The sequence below is a fragment of the Penaeus japonicus genome, unplaced genomic scaffold (assembly GCF_977035675.1).
Source record: "Penaeus japonicus unplaced genomic scaffold, GWHDUDI00000001_assembly GWHDUDI00000036, whole genome shotgun sequence".
Taxonomy (NCBI): domain Eukaryota; kingdom Metazoa; phylum Arthropoda; class Malacostraca; order Decapoda; family Penaeidae; genus Penaeus; species Penaeus japonicus.
The window spans coordinates 22,705,065-22,712,564 of NW_028234438.1; the positions used below are offsets into that span (position 1 = coordinate 22,705,065).

Here is a 7,500-nt window from a genome sequence, read left to right on the forward strand (position 1 = left end):
CAGCTATTACCAAGGTTCCTTCCTCCCATCTCGTCTATCTGGCGTAAATCGTCCAACACGGTCAGCTCGTCCACCTTGCCCATATCAGCTACGACTCGTCCCGACCTCTTCTCCTAAATGGTGGGAATGGGTGACCTGTGACCGAAGCATCTGTGGGAGACAGTCACAACATATCCAAATACATGGCTGGAGCCCCTTCCCTCGGCTCCTTCGCAGTGGCTGGAACTGTGGATATGAAAAGGCAGCAATTATAAAGGCTGTATATACTGAGCCGGCCCTCAAAGAAAAACTACCAGAACTCTTAAAACAATAAAAACATTAAGAAAAATAAACATACCTAAAGGAAATAAAAGGGTCAAACTTATGAAAACCGGTCAAATGCTAGCTCAGAAGTACACATAAACCGGTAAACTAAGTACAAGAAATAAAACAATGCTTACGACTAAAATAGACTTGATAATAAAACATTAAGAATTAAAATAAATAGTACAACTTAAAATTGAAACTGAACTCAAAATAAACATGTATAAAAGGTTAGAAACATAAAGGAACCAAAATTACATAGAAAATACACATATTTAAAAAACCATTAACAGGATGACCTGTGTTGCAGCTCAACCAGGTCGCACAGAGGATAAAAGTAGTACTTCCTGAGGATCTGTGTCAGCATCCTCCTGATTTAGCGGCTGTATGTCAACACCTGGATCGACTGGCACATTCTGTCGATCATTCACAAATGCTAGCTCCTCAGGTGTCCTGAAAGGTTTAATCTGGTTAGCATGTAGCCTGCGTTCTTTATAAGGTGGCTCTACATCCTGAGTAATGTAAGTTACAGGTCCGATACGTTTAATGATTCGGGCTGGCCCATCCCAGCGAGAACCTAAAGTCCTGCGAGGACCAGTAAGCCGGCGGAAATTTCTAAACAGAATGAGTGACCCAACATCCATTGCAGGTACTTTTCTGCATCGTTTATTGTAGTTTCTCGCCCAAGTTTCCCGTGCCCGACGCGAGGTTTCAACTGCAACATATCGCGCTTCCTGTAAAGCATCATGAAACTCTTTCGCGGCATCCGATGCAAACGTCACATTATTTGAAAGACCTACAGGGAAATGACCATTATGACCTATAAGGAGATACAGTGGCTGGTCACCTACCGAGCTATGAAATGCAGTATTCAATGCTAGCCGGACCTGAGGGACATACTGATGCCACTCTAAAGGATGTCGTTCAGTTAGAGTCGCTAATGCCTCTTTCACCACCTTATTAGATCTTTCAACCATCCCATTAGCTTGTGGGTGACATGCAATGGTAAGATGAGTCTTAGTTTTGACAATATCACATACCTGAGTAAATAATCTATTAGTAAACTCACACCCACCATCCGTCTGTAGGAGCCGTGGCGGACCAAAAATTGTTAGAAAGTCATTAATATAAGCTTCGGCAATCACCTCTGCTTCCTTGGAAGGGACCGGAATCAACTGTAAAAACCGTGTTAGATGGTCAATCAAAACAAGAATATACCTATATCCACCATTCGACTGGCCACAATCCACAAGATCAGCTGACACTTTCTGAAATGGAGCCGATACCTCTGGGGCAGCAGCCAAAGGGGCCCTATGTGGAGTACCCTTTCTTCGCTGACATGTTGCACATGAAGTAACATAACTTTTAACATCTCGCAACATGTTAGGAAAATAAAATAGGTCCCTTAACTTTTGATAGGTCCTAAATATACCAGGATGGGAAGCAAATGCACTGTTATGTGCAAGTTTCAAGGCAGCTGTACGTAATGAACGTGGAACTACCAACTGATGCACTACATGTCCAGGTAACTCACGAATGTGATAAAGAACGCCATTCTGCAAAGAAAATTCCTCTAAAGCTAAAGGTAGCTTCTTCTTGGGCACACTCCTTTCCTCAAGATACTCAATAATTTCTAAGAGCAATGGGTCTTTAATTTGTTCCTCCCGCATTGCAATCGGGTCAACATCGGCAAGATCGACTTGCCCTATAGCACGAGATAACATATCAGGTACTTTGTGTTGGATTCCCTGCTTATAGACGATTTAAAATTGGTAATGGGAGAGCTCATATGCCCAGCGTGACATACGAGGACTTTTTGTCTTCCTCGTAAAAACATAAACCAATGGGCGATGATCAGTATAGACGATAAATTGTCTACCATAAATGTAAGGATCAAATGCCCTTACTCCTTCTACCACAGCCAGAGCTTCGGCATCTGTTGCAGAATAGCGTGTTTCTGCCCCCCGAAGTTTACGGGAAAAGTATGCAACTGCAGCAGGATTACCATCAGCGTCCCTCTGCATTAAACAAGCACCAATAGCTGTTTGCGACGCATCTGTATGTACCTCAAAGGGATCGTTAAAACGAGGTTTCTGTAATATAGGCGCAGAGGCTAGCTTACCCTTTAAAGACTGAAATGCTTCCTGCTCACGAGTACCCCAACTGAATGGTTGATCTTTCCTGGTAAGCTGCGTCAATGGTGCTGCTATAGCAGCATATTTAGGTATATGTTTCCTAAAGAAACCGGTAGCGCCAAGAAAACGGCGCACGCCCTTTGCATTCTGCGGAGGTGGCATGTTCACAATGCTACGTACCTTTTCAGGGTCTGGCAATATACCTTCAGGGGTCACTTTAAATCCAAGGAATCGAAACTCCTGCACTGCAAACTCGCATTTTGACATGTTAAGCTTGAAACCAGCATTATCAAGAACTCTTAGCGTTTCCTCAAGCTGTACAAGGTGTGATGCGAAATCAGGGCTGTAAACTACAACATCATCTAAATAAGCAAGTGTGTGCCTGCCAAGAACTGGGGAAAGTACTATATTCATAGTGCGTTGGAATGTTGTTGGTGCTGTGGAAAGCCCAAAAGGCATTCGGCGAAACTGAAAAAGACGGTAGCCGTCGCTGAAAGCAGTTTTAGGCTTATCAGAAGGATCTACAGCCACTGACCAGTATGCAGAACGGCTATCAAGAAGGGAAAAGACCTGAGTGTCTCTGAGCTCATCCACAAGCTCATCAATCCTCGGAAGAGGATATGTATCAGCAATAGTCACTGCATTTAAGTTACGGTAATCCACGCAGAAACGCAAGGTCCCATCTTTCTTTTTGACTAACACCACAGGAGATAGCCATGGAGATGTTGATGGTTCAATAATGCCAGCTTTAATCATGTCATCACATTCTTTACGGATCTTTTGTTTAGCTGACTCTGGTAGACGCCACTGCCTAGTGCATATTGGATTTGTATCTTTCGTCATGATCTTATGAGTTACACCAGGAACTAAGCCTACTTGTGTCTTATCCCCTGAGAAGAGAGATGGAAACTTAGCTAGCACTGCCCTTAACTGGTCACGTTTCTTCGAGTTAAGATGGCCCAGCGATGGTCCAGCAACAACATCCTCACTGTCTGCTTCAACTAGTGCTAATTCCGCCATTGCACTTGCTTCTAAAGCAGCATCAATTTTTCCCACAGTATCACTCTCGGGCAACAAAGAACACAATTCATCATCTACCTGCGAGTTATCTGCCAGCTGAAGACCATGCTCTCTATCAAACTCGTCCTCTTCCCACACAAAATCAGCAACTTCATTCCGATCATCCAAATCAACAGCAGCTCTTTCTGAAATAGTAATATTTTCTTTAGCACCATCAGCATTGAAAAGTTGAACCTCCTCTACTATACAAAAATGAGACCCATTACGCAATGTAACAGGTTTAGAAGACAAATTCACAACAAAAACTGAACATTTAGCATCCCTTGGAACCACGAGGGTTCGGGGTACGTCCAGTGCAGTAGTGCAGCTGGATATCAAAACCGATTTCCCACGTAGATGGGGAGATAGGTGACAATTAACATACATACCAGTATGAGCTGGACAAACCGTCGTGCGAGTTGGAGCCAAACGAACAACAGGGGGATGCACATTTGCTTGCAAAAATGATACGAGTTGCAATGATTCACCCTTCTCATACTGCAATGGATAAACGGCATTATCGAGATGAAGATACGCTTCCTGAGTAGAGGCATCATGTATGATCTTATAATTCATTCTGCGCAACAGATCAACTCCGACAAGAAGATCACCTGGAAAGGATACATTATCAACAACAATAACCCTATGAATTAATCGTTTCCCAGATTTTATCCAAATCTCAATATCCAACTCTTCAACCACAGGAAGCTCTTTCCCCGAGACTCCTCTAAGACCTCGAGCTGCAATAAAAGTCCTACGGGGTGAAAGATGTGCAACAGCTTCCTTTCTCAATAAGGTTACCTGACTCCCTGTGTCAATGAAGGTTCGTATTGATTTCCCCTCTATGTTCATTGCAACAGTTGGTCGTCCACAAGGCCATTTATGTCCGGTTATTTGGTTGTTGCTCATTGAACTGCACTCTGGGACCCTGCCCCCTAGGGTATGGCTCTTCTCCCGATGCAGCAGGCCCCATTCCGCTCGGGATGTTGAGAAAGGGACATTCTCTCCGGAAATGCCCTTCCTGACGGCACGCCCAACACGTACGAGCAGTTGCTCTCCTAAATTGATCTGCTTTCCGAGATGGTCGTCGTGGTACAAGTCCAAAAGATCGTGAAACGTTATCCTGGGAAGGTACATCAATTCCTGCTACTCTACTCCCAGATCTTGCAGATGAAGGGAATAGACGAGTTGGCCCTTCTTCCCCTGCCCGGATGCCCACACGTGCATTCCATACCCGCTGAGTCGTGTCCACCAGTTGTTGCAGGGGAGCATTTTCCGACATGGCACACATCTCCCTTAACCAACCTGGAAGACCTTGCAAAAAGAGCCTCTTAATCAGTTCATCTGGATCCCCAACTGCAGTAGGGTAGTCTCGAACACCTTGATAAACTGCCCCTTCAAGGGTAATATAAAAGTCTAAAGGGGCTTGACCACTTGTGAGGCGGTGTTCATGGAGGAGACGGAAAAAATCACTTGTAGAGCTTGTTCCTCGGAACTTCTGGCGTAGTTTTGTCTTGAAGTTGCCCCAATCACGTATGCTGTCGAAAATAGAGCTATTTATAATGAGATCTGCTGGTCCGCGACAAGATGCCCTGGCATTTCTGATGAAGGTGTCGTCTGTACGTGGATTAGAGAGATTTTCAATTTGGCGTATCCATCTCTCTATCTCTTGGTTACGACGAAGAGGTTGGGATGCTGGTGTATCACCTGAGAACTTTGGAATGGGCTCCTTTTCCATGTAGACAGCAACCCTTGTTGAATGCTGATCAACAGGCTCACAATTTTGAGATGAAGAGCCGCCAGAATGTAGATCCGTAAATCTCGTTCTTGCTCTTACACTGGGAACTGGTGTTTGCCTTGGGCTTGGTGTAGGCGTTATACTTGGTGTGATTGATTGTAGAGCTTCTCTCAGCGAACGGTTTGCCTCTGCCACAACAGCTCTATCCTTGTCAGCTTGGATTGCAAGAGCGGTCCTCACCTCTTGAAGTGTTGCGCGGTCTCTCTCAATCGCAGCCTCCCTTAAAGTACTCTGCTCCTCCATCTGACGCATTGCATCGTCACGAAGCTGACGATCATGTACGGATTGCGCCTCTAAAATTCGATTTCTTTCCATTAGAAGCTTCAGTTGTTCTTCGCTTTTCATCCGATCTTTTCTTTTTCCATTTTTGCTTCCAAGAGCCTGATTTTTTCGTCACTTGTCTTCCTTTCTTCTTCTGCCTTTGCTTCTCTTCTCATATACCGCTCCTCCCACTCAACGGTCTGTGCCTTCAGAGTCGAGATCTGGTCAGAGAGCTCTTCATAGGTGCTGATTTCCGCGTCTAGTAACCCTTCTACCAGAGCAGTTGCACCTTCCGGCCGTTCCTCACCTTCCAAGGCCGGCGCAGAATGTGATGTGTCGGTGCCAGCTTTTCTTCCTCGAACCATCATGAAAGTTCACTTAACGTAGATTAAACTGTCAGTAAATCGTTGTCTATGCACTATACACTGTTCATACTGCGGTTACACCCACTTTAACACTGTCCACTTTAGACATTAGGCCCCAAAGAAATCAGTCACCATGTTAAATATTGTTGCAACACCTGCACCCTGGAGAATAAGACATTACGTAGGCACAACTAATATAAAAAAAGTAAAAATCATCAAAATTTATCTAAAATGTGAGAAAACACTTCATTACCAAAAATAAACAAGACAATTATATACTTAAGAACACGCACGAATAAAAGAGAACACAGAACACTATATATATGTAATAAAGATATAATAATACACCAAGGTTTGATTCCCTTTGGCCGGCGTTGGTCCGTCAGAAGGCAACACAAAACAATAGCTCCTGGCTAATCCAACTACCCACTGAACACCGATGCCACCAAGAGCAGGCTGTCACGGCTGGCTCAATTGTGAAGGCCAGTGCCGGACATCTAAATATAATAAATCCACGGGATGTTTCATCAGATTTCATTTAATATTTCCCGAGCTCATATAAATCAAGTACTTTTCCTGCAAATATTCGAAACGGACTCATTTGTGGTAGCGCGTGGTCCGACTTAAGCATGAGGCAAGTGGCCAAGAGGGAATCTAATAATTAGAGTATTAAACTCAAGCAGAACTATAACCCTATTTAGGTTCTACACTCGAATTCCTTATCTGCCATAAGCACAAGTTCAGACAAATAATTATAGTCTCCAAGTAGGCGTGCGTGCGTGTGCGTGTGCGTGTGCGTGTGCGTGTGCGTGTGCGTGTGCGTGTGCGTGTGGGTGTGTGTGAGTGTGAGTGTGAGTGTATGTGTGTGTGTGTGGGTGTGTGTGTGTGCGTAGACGTGAGTAGAAGAGGATTTTGTTTGGCAGCACTTCCCTCGTATAAATTAGAAGAAAGAAATAAGACCACTAAAACGGAAGAAATTAAAGAAAACAACGAGTTCTGGTGTTTTACTCCGGGAGTGGCAGCGTACATATATACAATCAATATAATTGTCTTTACCTTATCATATCCTCACAGGTCACAGATGAACTCCACTGGCGAAGGTAGGCCGTTACAAAAGTGGAATATTAAAAATAACACTCAATATCTAAAACACAACAAAAATGGCGACAGCGTGTCGTCCTGGCGAGCCCCAGCGTGCCCTCTCTCTGTCTCAAGTGTTTCTCTGTGTCTGCCCCTGTCTGTGGCGGGCTTCTCTTCAGGTGCGCATTTTCACCTGTGCGAACTAGAGCCCGCGAAAAGTTACTTAACGAACTGCCCGTGCATTTTCTGCGCAGATATGCGTGCAATATTTTCAGGTGTCAATATTATTTTCCAGAACCATTTTCAACTGGTTTTGTAAGCCCAGTATCCATACGAAGGGTGACGCTCAGCGCAGGAGATCGTCTGCAAGGGTCACCTGCCTCACGCCACCTTGTGAGACCCATTTCCTTGCTTCCCCATCTTCTATGATCCAGTATGGATGCCCGACTGCAAATTCGATCACGACATATCAATTCATATGTCTGTCTGTCTCTCTCTC

General features: G+C 44.4%; 1 protein-coding gene and 1 long non-coding RNA gene across 2 annotated transcripts in view; one reads left to right on the forward strand and one right to left on the reverse strand.

Moving 5' to 3' along the window:
• LOC122260318 (uncharacterized) overlaps positions 1-7,500 on the forward strand; it is a 97,604-nt gene that overhangs the window by 3,864 nt on the left and 86,240 nt on the right. The window lies entirely within an intron of this gene.
• LOC147467443 (uncharacterized) lies at positions 501-3,626 on the reverse strand. The gene is made up of 2 exons (XR_015190581.1): positions 3,537-3,626; positions 501-756 (listed from the first exon to the last, which is right to left on the reverse strand). It is a non-coding gene; the product is annotated as an uncharacterized LOC147467443 (long non-coding RNA).